Genomic DNA, 17,963 nt, shown 5'->3' with positions numbered 1-17,963 from the left:
CACGGGAAGCAACGTTAGTGTTGGGAAGAAGCAGGAAATGAATTTGTGGCAGACGGCAGCCTTGGCGCAAAATTAAGTCCCCAGTATGACCGGCGGAGGTGGTGGTACCGACGCAGTGGCACCCTTTAGGTCTGGCACCTATGGCCATAGCTGTTCTGGCCATAGGCTAGCTTTAGCACTGGAGGGGTCACACTAAAAAGGAGGCACTAGGGACAAATGTGCCCTCCTAGTGCCTCCTAGGCAGCGGAAGTTTAGGAGAGGTAGCTGTCACTGGGTTAGGAAAATGGACAATCAGTTTTATGAGTGTCCCTTTTCCTAACCTGACCGCCTGCACACTTGTTTTTAAAACATTCTTGTCCTTTTTGTTCCTCTGACTTAATATCACCACGATATTAAGTTGGAAGAAGTACAGAAAGGCAGAATTTACTGCTTTTCTGTACACTTTTTGGGCCACTCAATTTCTGAGTGGCCCTGCTCTGGGCAGGCGTTAATTTCTGAGAGGAAAAATGTGCGTGTCAGGCGCTTTTTTTTTTTTTTTGCATTGGGGAGAATAGCTAATAGCCTCATCAATATGAATTTGCATTTGGTGAACGCTATTAGCTTCGCATGGGTTTGGACACGTGTTTTGGATGCGCAAATCCCCTTATAGAATAAGAGGTTGCGTCCAACCATGGGTTAAACAGTGCACTTGGCTGAGCACATTGTTTTGCATCGGCCTATGAGTGAGATTCCAGTCTGAAACCTAAATATCAGCTGTATTACAATAAAAAAAAAAAACCCATCAAAACATTATATATGATTGAGGGTGCTTGATTTTTTTGTCCAGTAACATCATTTGATCTGAGCACCATATTTTGATTTTTTTTTTCTTTCTTATTTTGAGTGGTTTTCCAGCAGCTGATGAGTTGCTAGCTAATGATAGGAGATCAACTAATACACATGCATTTCAATCTAAATCAAATGATATGCGTTTTTGCCTGCTATAGATCAATAAAACATTGATTGACTACTGGTTACATTTCTAATAATTCATATTTAGGATAAAAGGACTGGGAGTTTTTAAGAGAAAAAATAAATTAAATCAATAAACAGGAACAAATGGATGTTATTAGTTTTTGATATGCAGTATTGGAGAAATTACTTACCTGATAATCTCATTTTCCTCAGTGTAGACATATGGACTAAGGAACAGTGGGTTTATGCTCCCCTGCCAGCAGATGGAGGAGGAGCAAGCTAATGTCACAGTATATATACCCTGCAGTGACCCAGCCTGCCAGTATTCTCTTCAAAAGCAACTGTGGACAGACTAGCAAAAAACTTGATTAAAAACTTGATTAAAAACAGATAACCAGAAGTGTACTCAACCAAACATAAACACTGAACTCACATAAGGTTCAAGGTACCCCAAGCTAGGAACTGGATGAACACTTACCAGTAATCCCTTGGGACCCAGAGCCTCACAGAAGGATTATTGACATACTCATGTGGCAGCCGAAGGCGGGAAGCTGAGTCCATCTGTCTACACTAAGGAAAATGAAATTATCAGGTAAGTAATTTCTCCATTTCCTAGCATGTAGACAGATGGACTTAGGACCAGTGGGATGTACCAAAGCTACTCCTCAACAGGGTGGGAGGCTGCCGGAGGTCTAGTCAACACCACACATGCAAAGGCTGCATCCTCCCAGGACTGCACATCCAGATGAATAAACCTGGAAAAAGTGTGTAAGGAGGATCACGTCGTAGCTCAGCAGATATCGATGATAAACGACAGAGTAACCTCTGCCCATGACACTGCCTGAGCCCTAGTGGAATGAGCCCTAACCTGAGTAGGTAACAACTTTCCAGCATCCACATATACAGCTGTGACCACCTTCCTAATCCAACAAGCTATGGTAGCCCGCAAAGCCAGAGTGCCCTGCTTACTCCTGCCATGGAGAACAATCAGGTGAGCCATCTTTTGAAAAGACTCAGAGACCTCCAGATACCGCACGGCAAGACAATTTACATCCAAAGAGCGCAAAAGGCGAAATGTTTCCACATCCCTGACCTCATCCAGGGATGGCAAGGAGCTGGACTGATTCAAATGAAAGTCTGAGACTACCTTGGGCAAGAAGGATGGAACAGTACGCATCTGTAATGCCCCTGCAGTCACCCGAAGGAATGGCTCCCGGCAAGACAAGGCCTGCAACTCAGAAATCCGATACACAGAACATATAGCCTCCAGGAACACAGTCTTCAAAGTCAACAACCATAAGAAAAGGCTATGCAGTGGTTGGAAACTAGGGCCCGCCAAAAAGACCAGCACCAAATTAAGATTCCGCAATGGAACCGATAACCTCAAGGGAGGCTTAATGTGCTTCACTCCCTTCAAAAAACAGGCCACATCAGGATGAGATGACAAGGAAACACCATTCACCAGGCCTCTGAAACAGGCAAGAGCTGCAACCTGCACCTTCAAGGAATTAAGGGCCAAACCTTTATTCAATTCATCCTGCAAAAAATCCAGAATGAGAGGGATCTTAACTGAACAAGGAAGAACACCCCACCCCTCACATCAGGCCTCAAAAACTCTCCAAATCCACATATAAGCCAAGGAAGTGGAGAACTTGCAAGCGCGGAGTAAAGTGGCAATCACCACAGAGGAATAACCACGCTTTAACAGGCAGGCCATCTCAAAAGCCAAACTGTAAGACAGAATCACTCAAATCCTCATGAAGAAGCGGTCCCTCCTGAAGCAGAACCATGTGCAGTGGAAGACGAAGGGGGGGCCTCCACCAGAGACATCGCAATCCACATGCTTAGACACCTGGGCCAGTCCGGTGCAAACCTTTGATCTTGTGAATTATCCTGCCCAGCAAGGGCCATGGAGGAAAGGCATAAAGCAATCTGTCTTCTGGCCAGACCTCTATGAGAGTGTCTATTCCCAGGGACCATGGATTTCTCCTGTGACTGTAGAAGCAAGAAACCTTCAAATTTCGAGAAGCCACCAGCAGGTCTAGGAACAGAAGGCCCTAGTGATCCATAATCAGCTGAAACACCTCGGCTGACAACATCCACTCTCCTGGGTCCAGACTCTCCCTGCTGAGAAAGTCCACATTGTCTCAGAGGCTGAGATCATCTGCAGATGACATTCCGCCCATTCCATCAGCTGGTCTATTTCCTGCGACACACGCTGGCTTTTGGTTCCTCCCTGGTGATTGGTATGGGCCACCAGCATCACATTGTCCGACATCAAGTGAATCTCTTGATTCTGCAGCCTGTGGCTAAACTGTAAGCATGCCAGCCATACTGCCTGGGCCTCCAAGCAATTGATGTTCCAGCAGGACTCTTTGGCATTCCAGCGTCCCTGGGCCATTAACTCCAAACTGTGAGCTCCCCAACAGCGGAGCCTCACATCTGTCATACCAATCAGGCCAGAGAGGACAAGGGAACTCTCTTTCTCAGATGATCCCCCTCGAACCACCACTAGAGGCGGGAGCAGATTTCCATCGGCAAGTGGAGATGAACTGCATAATCCTGGTTCCAATGACATAGTAGAGAGCGCTGAAGAGGACATATATGCACCCTTGTCCATGGCACAACTTCCAGGGTAGCTGCCATCAAGCTGAGTACCTGTAGGTAGGACCACACCATTGGACGTATGGTGGTCATCAACTGATGCACTTGAGACATCAATCTCTGGATCTGAACTTCTGGTAGGAAAACTCTCTCCTGTCCCATGTCAAACTGGACCCCCAGATACTCCAGTGACTGGGATGGTTGAAGATTGCGCTTCATCAGGTTCACCACCCAACTGAGCTCCTGCAATAAGGAGATCACCCTGTATGTCACCAGGCAGCTTTCTTCCTGAGACTGGGCTCAAATTAGCCAGCCATCCAAATACAGGTGCAACAGGATTCCTTCTTTTTGCAAGGCCGCCGCTACCACCACCATAATCTTGGAAAATGTTCTGGGAGTGGTGGCTAAACCAAAAGGCAGCACTCGAAAGTGATAATGGTGAAAAGAGGAAAAGAGGAAAAGGGGAATTAGATTTAGACAGAAACCAAAAAGGACATTGAATTGCACAGTCTTGGAAAACAAATAAGTATGGGAGCAACTTGTAGGGATGTGCATCATTTTTTTGACAGATGAAAATATCATACGATATTTTCTAATCTGTCATATATCGGGGTTCCCCGAAAATGATAGGAAAACCCCACTAAATTTTCGTGAGGTTTTCTTATCGTTTTTTTTTGGGGGGGGGAGAAAGGGCATACAGAAAAAAACCTACCCTGCCCCTTTAGATCTAATTATTTACAATCCCCCACCCTCCCGACCCCCAAAAAACTTTCCTAAAGTACCTGGTGGTCCAGTGGGGGGTCCCGGGAGCAATCTCCCGCTCTCGGGCCATTGGCTGCCACTAATCAAAATGGTGCCGAGGGCCCTTTGCCCTTACCATGTGACATGGGCTATCAGTGCCATTGGCCGGCCCCTATCACATGGAGCAATGGATGGCCCGCACCATTTTTTAATGGCAGTTACTACCCTTAAATAATAAGCCTTAATGCTGTTGATGCAACTCCAACATTGCTCTCTGCCTCAATAGCAAGATGTAACAGGGAATTGGACTCAAACAGCAACCAACAAGGGCCCTCACTTTGACGTATGAGAAAATGATAATTATAAAGGTGGCTTGTATGGCCAGCAGTTACCACCATAAGCTTGCTGGGCAGATTAGATGGACCATTTGGTCCTTTTCTGCTGTCATTTCTAGGTTTCTATGTTTCTATAAGTCTGAGGAGCCTTTGAAGCATGAACTCCACTGCCTGCTTCCTCTGCGGGGAGTGACATGGGGACACCATAAACATGTCCTGAGGAATATGGCAAAATTCCAGTGCATACCCTTCACGAATCACCTCCAGGACCCACTGGTCTGACATGATCTTAACCCACCTCCGATAAAAGAGAGAGAAACATCCCCCTAGTTCTTGTTCCGGAGGGTGGGTCGGCAAACCTTCATTGGGAAGCTCGGGAAGGTCCACCACCCGAGCACGCTCATCTCTTCGGGTGCCGGGGCTGGCAAGACTTAGGCAGGCCTCAAAGCTGAGTATAGGTAGGAGATGGTTCAGCCCAGAGTCAGCAGCCAGCAGGTGTCGTGGTCCTATCCTAGACGGAATGTGGAACAGGAACTCAATCATCAAGGGACAAGAAGGAACTGAACGTGCATGAGCAAAAGAAGGCTGAAGCCTTAATAGTCCAGAGGATAGGGACAGAGGCGTCACAGTCAAGGTTGAATGGAAGATGGCGGCACTTGGAAGGTGTAGCAAGCAACGTGGAACTCTGGACTCAAGAAAGTCTGAGGCGAAGCTGTTCATAGCAATAGTCAAGGCACAGAAAAGGCAGGTGTGGTCAGACGTAGCAATGGTCAAGGCACGGAGAAGGCAGGCGAGGTCAGACATAGCAATGGTCAAGGCACGGAGAAGGCAGGAGTGGTCAGATGTAGCAATGGTCAAGGCACGGAGAAGGCAGGCATGGTCAGACGTAGCAATGGTAAAGGCAAGGAGAAGGCAGTCAAGGTCAGGCAGAGCAGAGGTCAGGCTTGGAGAAGGCAGGCAAGGTCAGGCATAGCAGAGGTCAGGCGAGGTCATGCATAGCAGAGGTCAGGCTTGGAGAAGGCAGGCGAGGTCAGGCGAGGCAGAGGTCAGGCTTGGAGAAGGCAGGCGAGGTCAAGCGTAGCAGAGGTCAGAACCAGGTAGTCGATCCAGTAGACAGACGAGACGAACATGAGGAACAGGAATCAGGAATCACAGGAACAAGACAAGGCAAGGCAACTAGAACTCAGAAACTGGAAGAGGAGACCAAGGCAACCTGTTGCAAAGGCAACGCTGAGGATCACTGCCTTAGCTTTTATATGTTATGGGAACTGATGTCAACATCTGGGTCCACGGCCAGGTTCCCGCCGCGGGCCCTTTAAAGGTTTCACTGGTGCGCACGCCTAGGGAGGGGTGCGGCGCTGCCGGCGGCGTCTCTCCACAAACCCCGCAGAGAGGCCCGACGGATGGAGGCATCCTGGCTGGAGGTCCCGGGAAGCAGAGCAGGGCCGGAGGAGCTGGTGGAGATCTGAGGTCAAGACTGGCGGCCCACCGCCACCAGCGATGAGGAGCTGGAGCCTGAAGCTTGTGTAGAGAGGTGAGAGGGCCGCATCACAGGGCTGCCGCGGGCGGCAAGCGTAACACTAAAAAGCCGAGTCCGCTGAAAGGTCATCCCTCTGTGGAGACGAAAATGCCTGGAACCCTGAAAACAACCCCTCATAGCAAAGGGTCGCTGTAACTGTTTCTTTCTTCCGGCAACCGAGGCAATGGAGATTCGCCACACTAGGCCAGTTTCTCCAACTCACTCTCAAACAAGAGTGAGCCTTTAAGGGCATCTTGGTAAGATTTGCTTTTGAAGCTGTGTCAGTGGACCAATTTTGCAACTAGAGTTGACTTTCCACTATCACTGAAGCCACTACTCTGGCTGAGTTCCAGACCAAATCACAGCCTATGTCTGCTAAAAAGGCAGCAGAAGGCTCCATAACTGCTCTGGAATTCCCTCCAGCTCATCAATCTCCTGAGAGAGAAGCAGACAAGATCTCATAATTAGGACACAACAGCAGGCAATCTGTAAATTCATCGCCACTGCCTCCAAGGCTTGCTTAAGAATAGCTTCAATACTTCTATCATGTACATCATTCAAGGCCGCTCCTCCCTTTATGGGGATAGTCATCCGCTTAGCATGGCACATACCAGAGCATCCACTTTGGGAAAACGCAAATTCTCTCTCATAGCTGGATCCAGGGGCTACAGGCCTTCCAATGTCCGACCCCCTTTAAAATTTGCCTTTGGGGCATCCCATTCCAGTTCAATCAATTCCTGGATGGCATCCATTACCAGAAAAAAACAAGAGGTTTTAAGTAAGGAAACCAAAATGGGATTCTTCCTCAGCTTTCATATGGCATCTGAACAAGGAACACCCAGCTGTTTCAAGGTCTGGGAAATCAGGACCGATAGTTCATCTCTACAAAAGAACCGCAACATGGATCGATACGGTTCTAGCCCTGGAGGAATTTTCCCATCTTCCAGAGAATAGAATCAACCTCATCATCAATGCCATTCGGATTCCTATCGAGAACACCCGCAGGGAGCTGAGGCAAGCCCCAGCGCTTAAGCATAGGACAGGAAGAGGGAGGAGCCACCAGCTGAGGGTCTGACTGGACGGACATGGGGGAAGCGGAGGACTACGCCTGAAGAAAGACTTGTAAGCCTTGAAAAAATTCCACCCACGAAAAAGCAGCCGGGTCCAGACCAAGCCCAGAAGGAACTGGAGCTAATCCCACAGAACTGCCCTCGCAGGCGGAGGAGCCAGTCAAGGGAGAACCAAGATCTGGCATCCCCCCAGTCAAGGCCGTGACAAACCCATCATCAGAATGGGAAGAGCTAGGCTTAGCTAAATCCGACAACTCTCCCTGAGCATCTGAGCAGTGCTCACACAGGTTAGAAGTCAGGTCAGGTTGAGAAGCCCTAATATGACAGGCAACACAAATAGGAAGATGCTTAGGCTTCTTGTTAACCAGCGCCATCGCTGTGGTAAACGTGCACTGGAAGGGCTCACACTCAAAAATGAAATGTGCCCAAAAAACCTAGAAGAAAGCATGGCAAAGCGCATGTACAACCTGTGTGACAAGTTAAGCGTGTAATAAAGTTTGCATGTGTAAAATGTTTGCCCAAATGCCAAGCACACATGTACACAGAGCCGACACACTGCGTACACCGATGGCCTATAGAGGGCAGCAGAACAAACAGAAGAGCGTGTGAAAACGGCCACCGCGGCCTATCATGTGGCATACAAGAAAAAAAGCCTAAGTGCGGGGTCCCCCGCGGGCGCCGCTCAACCCGCCAGGCTGCCCAGTTGCCCAAAGCGGGAATGAACAGAGTCCAGAGGAAGTTCTGAAATCCCTCTGTCTCTGATTCAGGTAAAACTTTCTCTTTTTATTTTTTTTTTTAAACCTTACCTGAGCTCAGCACTTACTGGGTGAGTACGGAGACCATCTCTAGCTGTGAGGAGAGGGGGCATCTGCCATCACCACTGTGCTCAGCCTCCTGCACCCACTGTCTTTCAGCTGAACTAGCAGCTAAATCCACGTTTCCTGAATTTAGAATTTCAAATTTCTCCTTTCAAAAAGCTCAAAGCAATCCCCATAGGGAGATGCACGTCCACCATTTGGTGGAGATGGAAATAACTGACAGGCTGGGTCATTGCAGGGTTATATATGTGATGTCAGCTTACTCCATTCTCCATCTGTTGGCAGAGGAGCATAAACCCATTGGTCCTGAGTCCATCTGTCTACACGCTAAGAAAAAGAAAATAATTCAATTCAGGGCTTTAAAAATTGCAGAAGCACAGCATAGCAGCTTGTGTTTAAAACGTATCAGTCAAACAAGTCAACAATGAGTACTGCAGCTGCCAGAATAATGGTACTATGCTACATTAAAACAGCATTTTAATGTGTCATTTGAATGCTAACTAAATCCTGTATTCTGATGCCAGGAGCGTGTGGACTTTAACCCACAGCAGTAATATCCATGCATTCCCAGGCTCTTCAAGCCATGAAGCTTAAATGAGCAGGTAGTACTGAGTTGACCTTCCATGCCCCTCCCCCATGCACCAAATCTCTTCCTCCCCAAAGAAAGCAGCCATCCACCATCAGCCCACCAAAGCCACCTTCCCTCCAACAGAGCCAGGTGGTAGCTAAGCCTCCTGGCCAAAATGCCACCCCCACCCTACTTGCCAAAGAGAGAGCTCCCAAGGCCCTCCAGATCCCACTGGACTGTCTTCTCTTAACCAAAGGCTTCTCGTGATCTTCAGAGGCGGAAACAATGTGTGAGGGTCAAAGGGAAGCTGAAAAATCAGCTGGCACCATTTTGAATTCTGGTGTCAAAAAGGCAGGAGCAATTGCATATTGCTTTCGTCCATCAAGACCATAGGTAGCTTGGTTATGGGGGAGGTCCGGAGGCTTGGAGGTCTGCTTTTTAAACAGGTTGATGGGGGGCAGGGCTGTCACCAAGCCTAGATTTGTCAATAGACACACTAGCCCTGAGCCTAGGGTAGCAGAAACCTGGGGGGCAACAGGCTGGTTGAAGATTTACTGCCTTTCAGCTGTGCTAAGTATCACTTAGCAGAGAACAGCCTTCTGTTTCCTGATTCAGCCCCTCTTCACCAGTCAGCTTGTAGGGAACTGGACAGCCTGTAGCAGACAGAATAAATGGGGATCATTCTGGTGAGATTAGGAAGGTCTGAGTAGAGATCATTGGATAGTGGGATGAGAGAGGTATCAGCTGGGGGTGTGGGGGGGCGTATGTCTGTGTGTGAGACAGAGGAGAATAAGGGCAGTGTTTGTGTGTGTGTGAGAGATTATTGCGAAATCTACATGTATGCTATATAGGGTGGGATCTTAGAGATTCTATCTCCCAGACCCTCGAACCTCCCTTCCTACCTCTCCCTTCTTCCCAGATCCTGGAACCCACTTTCCAATCCTTCCTACTCCCTCCTCCCTTTCCTCAATCCAAGAACCTTCCTCTCTCTCCCTCCTTTTCTCCATCCCAGATCCCTAATCTTCCCAATCCTCCCCATCCTTAGTTCTCTTTACTTCTCAAACTCCTCCCCCTTTTCTCCTCATCCCATTCCTGATCTTCCTCCCTTATTCTCCCCATCCCTGAGATCTCCTCCCTGTACTGATACCTGAGATTCCTTTTCTTCACCCAATAAAAATTAAATAAATTATACTAGTAATTATAGTGTAAAATGATTTTATTTTTATAATGTAATATAAAAGATGGAAATGTTTGCCAATTTGCTTCAGAATTTTTTAATTTCTGCCTCAGGAAAATAGGGGACTTAGACGTTCTGCTCCCTGTTGTCCAACACTGAAGGGTGGAAAGAGGAAGGGAAATGGAAGAGGAGGTAACAGAGGGGGCGATAGCACCAACAATGCCTAGGGATGCTAAAAATCTTAAATCTGTCAATGGCTACCAAGTAGCACTGTTAGGTGAGTTGGGGGATTATTCCAAAGACAGGGGGTACAAGGGAGGCCAAATCAGTGCTATCTGTCCCTTTAACATCTTGGGAGCCCTGAAAGCATCAGCAGGAACTTGTAGCATGTCAATATTCTTGTGGAAAAATTAACTACACCTCTTGAAGTCTAATTAACTTTCCAAGGGTTAACATGGATCACAAGCTTTATTGTGACCTGTTACTCCATGTTAATATTAATAAAAGCAAGTTTGTTTACCATAAATGGTGGTTTCCATAGATAGGATGAATTAGCTATGCTGTCTGGGATGTCCCTCCAGGACGGTTAGTCAGAGCTTGACAAAGATGACAGAGCTTTATTGAATTATCTTTCCCATTATAATCTGTTAACTATATAGCATATCGTGTTAACTGTTCAAATGTCGTTCATGGTTTACATTATTTACTTCCACTGTTTAATTTGTTCTCTGTAAAGCCTGTTGCAGTTTTAGTTATTTGTGAACCGAGATGATGTTCCCAACGTATCCCGGTATATAAAAACACCTAAATAAATAAATAAATAAAATAAATGTGCGACTGTGCATCCTTTCCCTCGCGGCTCCATTTTCTCCTCAGTCTATTCCAAAGCATGTCTACGAAGCATAAGTGGAGACTGTCCAGGCAGGTGAGCAGGTCAGCATGGCTAATTCATCCCGCTATCTACAGAAAACACCATTTGCTGTAAGCAAACTTGTTTTCTTACAGATAAACAGGCTGAATTAGCCATGCTGCCTGGAAGTCCCCAGCTAAAGGTTGTGAGGGCAATATGAAAGGTACCTGTGGGAATATGGCACAGCTCCCAAGGTTGAGTAAGACATGCTGGTGCAGAGTAGCCGAGAGTCTCTTTACATGGACCCTGATTGGAGTATGGATCTGCCCATCACCACATCCGCAGCGGCTTCCTGGTCTGGACAATAATGGGAAGTGAAAGTATTGAGCTAGGACCTCATAGCGGCTTTGCAGATCTCCATTATTGGGACCTCAAGTAGGTGAGCTAGTGAGGCTGCCATCGCTCTTACCTGATGGGCCTTTGGTGAACTGGGTCAAGCTCTCTGATCTTTAATTATAACAGAACTGAATGCACTGCGAAATTCAAGTTGAGAGTCCTCTTGGAGACCAGTAGACCCAGGGCATTTGGGTTGAAAGAAACAAATAGCTGTGAGGCTCTAGATTCGGAGTGCGTTCTACGCTTATAATAGGCCAAGGCTCACTTGCAATCTAGCGTGTGGAGCCATCTTTCACCCTCATTTTTATGCGGCTTCGGAAAGAAGGTCGGCAGGGTAATGGCTTGATTAATATGGAAGGCCGAAACTACCTTGGATAGGAATGAGGGAAGTGTCCGTAAAGTCATCTTGTTGTGATAAAATTCAAGGTATGGTGAGTAGTGAACCAGAGCCTGCAACTCACTGACTCTTTTTGCGGAGGTCAGAATGACCAAAACCAAAACTTTCCATGAGAGATATCTCACATGACTAGTCTCCAGAAGTTTGAAAGGTGAAAGCGTCAGCTGTTCCAGAACTTGGTTGAGATCCCACAGAACAGAGGTCATAGTTGTAGAATGCCTTTCATAAACCAGTAGACTAGTGGATAACTGGACACCAGTAGGCCATTGTAGGGATGATGGACCCTTACCAACACTGTCACCAGTCCCGCTTGATAGAAAGAATGGAAATACTGTAAAAGGATTTCCGGCGAGCAGGAGAAGAGGTCTACGCCCTTGCGGTTGCACCAAGCCGGGTATCTGAGCCACTTACCCTGATAGTTCCATCTCGTAGAAGATTTTCTGGATGACACCAGCACCTCTTGGATCTCCAAAGGCAAGTGGAGGTGACTTAATACCGTCGTTTCAACCTCCATGCTGTGAGGTGCAGCGAGGAGTGCATGGAGTGAAGCAGAGTGCCCCTGTCCTGTGACAGTAGATTTGCACTGTGGCCAAGGGAAATAGATGGTTTGATGGAGAGATGCACAAGATAGGCATATCACTGTTGTCTGGGCCAAGCTAGAGCTATCAGGATGAGGTCAGCAATGTCCATGATACACTTCTGTAATGTCCTCAAGATGAGCATGATCGAGGGGTAAGCGTAGAGAAGCCCTTCTGTCCATGATATGAGAAACACATCTTGCGTGAGTCGTATCTGGCTGGGGTAGACTGAGCAGAACATCTGTGCCTTCCTGTTGTGCTCCATAGTGAAAGATGCATGCATGAGAGGCCCCACGCCTGGAAAAGAGCCTCTGCCACATCCTGGCGAAGCTCCGAATCATGCGGGTGGAAGATCCTGTTTAGCTTGTCTGCTCTGGAGATCTTCCTGAATTATGGGTAATACTTTTTAGTCAAGGATTGCTCAGTGGGAGACGTCAGAGACAATACCGCTATGTTTTGTTCCTTCAATTGGGCCACAGTTGCATGGAGCTTGCCTCCAAAGAGATTGTCCAGGAGACAGGGGAGGTTGGCCAATTTCTTGTGGACGTCCTCTCGAATAGCACTGGCCCAAAGCCATGCCATCCGTCAAGCGGATATGGCTCATGCTATGGAACAAGCAGAGGTTTCAAGGCCTCGTATATTGTACGCAATAAATGCCATAGACCTCCTCTAGGTCTTGGAATTGCTGTGGAGTGTCTTTATCCAGTGAAGCTGAATAAAGTGGGGCTTGAGCGACTGAAGGCACTCGTAAAGATATTGGGCAATATAGAATTGGTGTTGCTGGATTTTCATGTTCAGCATCCCCACTGGAACGTTCTTCTGCTGAAGTCGTCCAGGTATTTACAGTCGCAACCTGAAGGCGTGATTTTTTAGGCCTCTTCATGGCCAACTCAACCACTACAGAGGCATGTGGGAGCTGGACCACGTTGTAGAATGGAGATTGTCGCATCCGGAACCTGAAGACCATCTTCCAAGAGGTTGCTTGCCCCGAGAAGTGGGACTCCCAAGCCTTCATTATGACCACATCTAGCACCACGTGGGAAGGCAAGGTGGTTGGCTCAGCCAATGCTTCGAAGATCTTTAGAATTCCTAAAACTTCAGTGCAAGGGTCTGGCATCATTCACGTTTCAATACTGAGTCTAGTGTCTACCTTTTCCACAAATTTTGAATAAGAGAGGTCTTTCAGAGGGGAGGCCAGCTCAGGTTGCTCCTCTGGCGAGTCAGATGGGTACCCCGAAGAACCCAGTGATGTAAGGGGCAAGAGAGAGTGCCCAGAAGCTGGGCTGCTGGATCAAGGCTTGGGTCTGATGTCCTCTTGTGGAGGCGAAGGTGGTCTGCCTTGAGGGGACTCTTCGCATGGGATAGGGTGGGACTTGCTGCTTCCCTGATCCTCCACGAAGGAGAGGAATTGGGTCAAGATCTTGGAGATTTGTGACATCACCTATGAAAGCAAGGTCCCGCAACTAGGAAGAGATGATAAGTCCTCTGCTGGGGGATTCCTTGGTGGCAGTGCTGCTAGCAAGATGTCCGAGTCAGGACCACGGGACCGGATGTTCACTCGTTCTGTTGAGGAAGACCTCTTGTGTCGCTTTCGGAGGGGCTCCTGCAAATGTCCCACCGATCTCTTTTGTCTGGAGACTGATGATAAATCAGAGTAAACGCGCTCCGAGGAGCGAGAGGAGCCCATGGATCCATAGTCAGATGCCAGCTCCTTGTCAGAAAAAATGAGATCCCCTAAATCAGGAATGATAGCTCCCCAGCTGGAGGTGGCTTCTGGGAGGACTTCTCCATTGAAAGGTTGAAGGCAAGTGGATCCCGATCACCTGTAGGTGCTTTTCTGTCGAGCTGCGTGACACCGTTTGGGCCTGCGTCAGCGTCCGTGTCGATGGGCTGTCCTGCGTCAATCCAAATGGCTTTCGGTGATGGTGCATCGGTGAGTTAAGCGTTGACTCTCCCTTGTGCTTCAACGCATGCATCAACGGCGCTTCACGCACGTGGTGCTTCGCGGTGTGGCGTGTTGGTATGATGTGGCGTGTTGGACACATGCATCGGGGCTTCAACTCTGGACGGATGCTGATCGCCTTGGTGGATGAGTCGGCACATCCCCCAACACTCCCCGTGCCTGGAAGGTCTGGGGGCGCTGATGGATGGAGGGGGCTGGTCACCCTGGCCCTATTGTTTATCCAGCAGTTCCATGGAGGAGGCCCTCTTGGATTTTTTTTTTTAGAGTGATCCAGATGGGGCCCCAGAGAGGAGTGGGCCGAAAGGTGCTCCAAGCTGGGGGTACAGGACCCTGAATCACCTTCATGCAACTGGGCAATTTTGGCGGTGCATTGGCTCTGGGCTTGGGGGGACATGTGGCTGCAGTCCCAGCATGTCGCCTGGTCGAGGTTCGGGCCGTGGCATAAATAACAGTAGTTATGCCCGGTAGCGGACATTATCTTACCGCACTTGCAGAATTTAAAGCCAGGTGGTCTCGGCGGCATGCTTCTTCTTTTTCTGTGTACAATTTCTTTAACAATGGTGCTCTCTGAGAAAAGAGAAAAAAGCTCTGCGTGCAGTTTGCAGCGCAGAAAGAACAGGCTGAAGACAAAATGGAGCTGCACGGGAAAGGATGCACAACCGCACACAGAGCAAAGCTCTGTCATCTTTGTCAAGCTATACCTAGCCGCTCTGGAGGGACATCCCAGACAGCATGGCTAATTCAGCCTGCTTATCTGCAGGAAAAGCCATTTTGCATGTATTTGCAATATTTGTTTGTGATATTGGAAATGCTTGCATGAGGGTTGCCATAACATGTCTTACACTCATATTAAACACTGTATTTGGCATTTAATGTGCTCTGCTGCTATCATGGCCTGCGAGGGCCATGATAGCAGCAGAGCACATTTTCAGGATAACAATATTCATTGTTATCCTGAAAATCAGACCTGTTTGTGGCCTTCAATCCTACTCTATAAGATGATGGCAAAGCTCTCATAATGAGACATTCAAAGCTCCAGATAACTGAATTGCAAGACTGAGCAGCTATGCTTTGCTCCCTTGTTTTGAATGTCTCTTAATGAGAGCTTTGCAATCACCTCATAAAGCAGGGCTGAGGACCTCAAACTATATAGTTTTCAGGATAGCCATAATGAATATTCATCAGAAATACTTAGAAATAAATAGGATCTAAGGACAAAGCTAATTTGCAGTTTGGTTACTCTGAAAAACAGACCTGTTTTCAGCTCTCTGGATGAGATGAAAGCCCCTGTGATAGTTTCTTTCCTTATTTTGACTTGAAATTTTTAAAACACACTCCTCTGAGGCAGACACAGTGCAAAAATATGGTATAACTAAACAAACTAAAGAATATGTAGAATTCAAATCTAAGCAGAAGATTTAATTTGATTTTAAGAAATCTAATTAATGAAAATCAAGAGCATTGGTTTCCTACAGCTGGCCAGTTTCATTGAAATGGTCAATATTCATGTCATTTGATGCTTAAAAACAATTAAACAAGGCTAAAAATCATTAAGCAAAAACATTTTAATTTGGAATTCGTTCTGGAAGACCTATTTACTGGTCATTAGTGCTCTTTTCAGGGAGATTTTTACTTAAAAGAAAACTGAATTCTCTGCGTATTTCAGAAATACGCTATTCCCTCTATTTGCTCCTCACTTGGACTAACATTTTGCTCATGTTCTGGAGGCTCATGGGGACAAGAATCAGCTCCTGTGACACTTCAGTCATCTCCCTGGAGAATTTCTGCTGGAACATTTGAGTGATTGGCTAACAACATTTCATGCTGTAGAATGCATTTTCTAAGTTCCCTGGGAGGCTCAGAGTGCACACATTTTTGTAACATTTTACCTTTTAGTTGGACTGTCTGTAATTCTGAAATAGCAACATATTCTGCACATTGTATTTTAGCAAACTGTATTTGAGCCTTGAATAAAGGAAACAAATCTTTGCTTCTGGATATCTTTTTTTACGGATTGATGTCTTCATTATATCATTGGGGGGATTTTTGTTTGGGATTTTTTTGTAGTGCTAATATAACGTGAATCATAAAACATTAAACCATCAGTTTTATTCAAAATATTTGCTATGATACTTTATTGAGTATGACTGTGCCTATGTGGCTCTTCTTATCTGCTCAGGGCACAATTTTATCAGGAAGTACACTATAACAGTTCTGCATTCCTACTGAAAAATGTTGTGGTGAATAAAACTAAAGGTTACATAATACTTTAAATCAACCATAATGAAACCCTCTAGTACCACTTTAGAATTAAGTAGTAATATTACCTACGCAGCATTCAGCGCATCAACGAGTGTGAAATTAATCACCTCAAACTGAATAAGAAAGAAAAAACAAAAACATGTTTTCAAGTTTGCACATTAGCGTTTTAAGTTTTTTTGTGGTGGTTTAATTTAATGGATCTTGGGGACTATGATTTATTTTCCTATTTTATTTTTAACCAGCATTACACAAACCACTTAACATCTTCCTAACAAAAAAAGCACTAAAATTATCCATGAGAAGCAATAGTTTTCAAAATGAAAGTGGGCTCCTGTCATCAGATAAAATCACTCATCTTTCGACCCATTCTCTTTCCTCACTCGTGTGCTGCCAACTTTTGCCATTTATATTATGGATTGGAGATTCATGCTAGAATTTACCAGAGGGGCTCACCACAGCCTCTGGCAGCCATTACTGTGCGCCTTCCTTTAAAGGTCTGGGACCCTTTTGAGATGAGAGGTCTGCGCTTACTTCCTTGCAAGTTACAGAGGAATGAATAAAGAGAGGACCCGGTTAGTTAGAATCCGTCTCCAAGGCGACTGCAAAAGAACCTCTGTGCCAGGGGGAAAGCAGCTATGAGCAAGCACTGGCCCACACCCGCCCTCGCCTCACGCCGATTGGCTGGGGGCGTGCAGTCTGTCTCAGACGCTGAATTGTGATTGGTGCAGAGTGACGTCAGTTCTACGCTGCAGGTAGGGCTTGCAGAGGCGTAGAGGGAAACCGGCAGAAGGCGCCTGAGGAACGACGATCGGAGGAGGGCGAGGATGTGGCAGGGAGAGGTTAGTATAAGCCGGCGTTAGCGTGAAGGCTGATCAGCTCAGTGCCAGCTGCGAGCCAAGCCCTGCTGACCTTTCTGATCCCACCTAGTTCTTCCTTCCTGAAGTCCCACGTGTCATTGCATAGAGGTGTCTCCTCATCCTGTTTGTTGTGCTCTATTTATTTACTTTGCTGCAGTCTGCTGCTTTTTTTTTTCTTTTTAATTTCCCCGTGTGCCTTCTTCTCGTTACTGTTTCTGAGATTTACTGCAGAGTGACCTTGGGGTGATGGTGAAAACAAGAAATGAGCTGATTTAATCCTGAGATTGTATTTAGAAGGAGCAATATAAAATGATGACTAGACCTGACACTACCGCTTACGTGTTTTCGGTAGCTTTATTGAAGGTGCTGATTGTAGTTGCGTGTTCGCAGAATTGCTGTCTGATTCATAGTTAAAGTAAACAGCGGTTTCAACACCTGGACGGTTCTTGATCTCAGTCTAGGTACGACTGGTTCTTTAATAAATTAGATTATTAGGCAGAAGCAACAGGTGGAACCGCAGGTATTATTCTGAAATAGCATCAAAAGGAAAACTGTAGTTGCTCTTGTCAGGGTTCCTTGTGTGGCAAAGTTTAGAGGATCTCTAACTGATACTTTTGTAGAGTTGTACGTTTCAAACTGACTGATCATCTTCACTCTAGTTTAACTGGTCGGAGTTTTTCCAAATATTTTCAGAAGTTATTTAAATTGTACTGCCATTTTTCAGACTTGAAAATGTGCAAAGTTAAGGGAAAACGTTCTGGCTCTGGAGAGATTACTGTTGCTTAGACTGAACAATTGTGTCAAACTCATTTCATGATCTAAATAGAGCAGGTGGTGAGGTGGGGGGTTCCTCCTTGGGAACTACAGTCCATCT

General features: G+C 46.6%; 1 protein-coding gene and 1 long non-coding RNA gene across 6 annotated transcripts in view; one reads left to right on the top strand and one right to left on the bottom strand.

Moving 5' to 3' along the window:
• LOC115095626 overlaps nt 1-16,927 on the bottom strand; it is a 43,703-nt gene extending 26,776 nt beyond the window's left edge. The window contains exon 1 of the long non-coding RNA XR_003857829.1: nt 16,673-16,927. This is a non-coding gene — a long non-coding RNA (uncharacterized LOC115095626). The remainder of the gene's footprint in view (nt 1-16,672) is intronic.
• A 22-nt stretch (nt 16,928-16,949) lies between these two features.
• Nucleotides 16,950-17,963, top strand: part of RASSF4 (Ras association domain family member 4) — a 150,834-nt gene continuing 149,820 nt past the window's right edge. For 3 of the 5 annotated variants that reach the window (XM_029609609.1, XM_029609610.1, XM_029609605.1), the window contains exon 1: nt 16,950-17,071. The gene's annotated coding sequence lies outside the window, so the exon portion shown is untranslated. Of the gene's footprint in view, nt 17,072-17,178; nt 17,198-17,963 lie in introns of those variants that run through there. The other 2 variants (XM_029609611.1, XM_029609608.1) reach the window with 2 other exon arrangements.

Source organism: Rhinatrema bivittatum, chromosome 7, assembly GCF_901001135.1.
Source record: "Rhinatrema bivittatum chromosome 7, aRhiBiv1.1, whole genome shotgun sequence".
NCBI classification, from domain to species: Eukaryota; Metazoa; Chordata; class Amphibia; order Gymnophiona; family Rhinatrematidae; genus Rhinatrema; species Rhinatrema bivittatum.
Note: the sequence above shows the minus strand (reverse complement) of the source record. Positions and strands in the feature narration are given on the sequence as shown.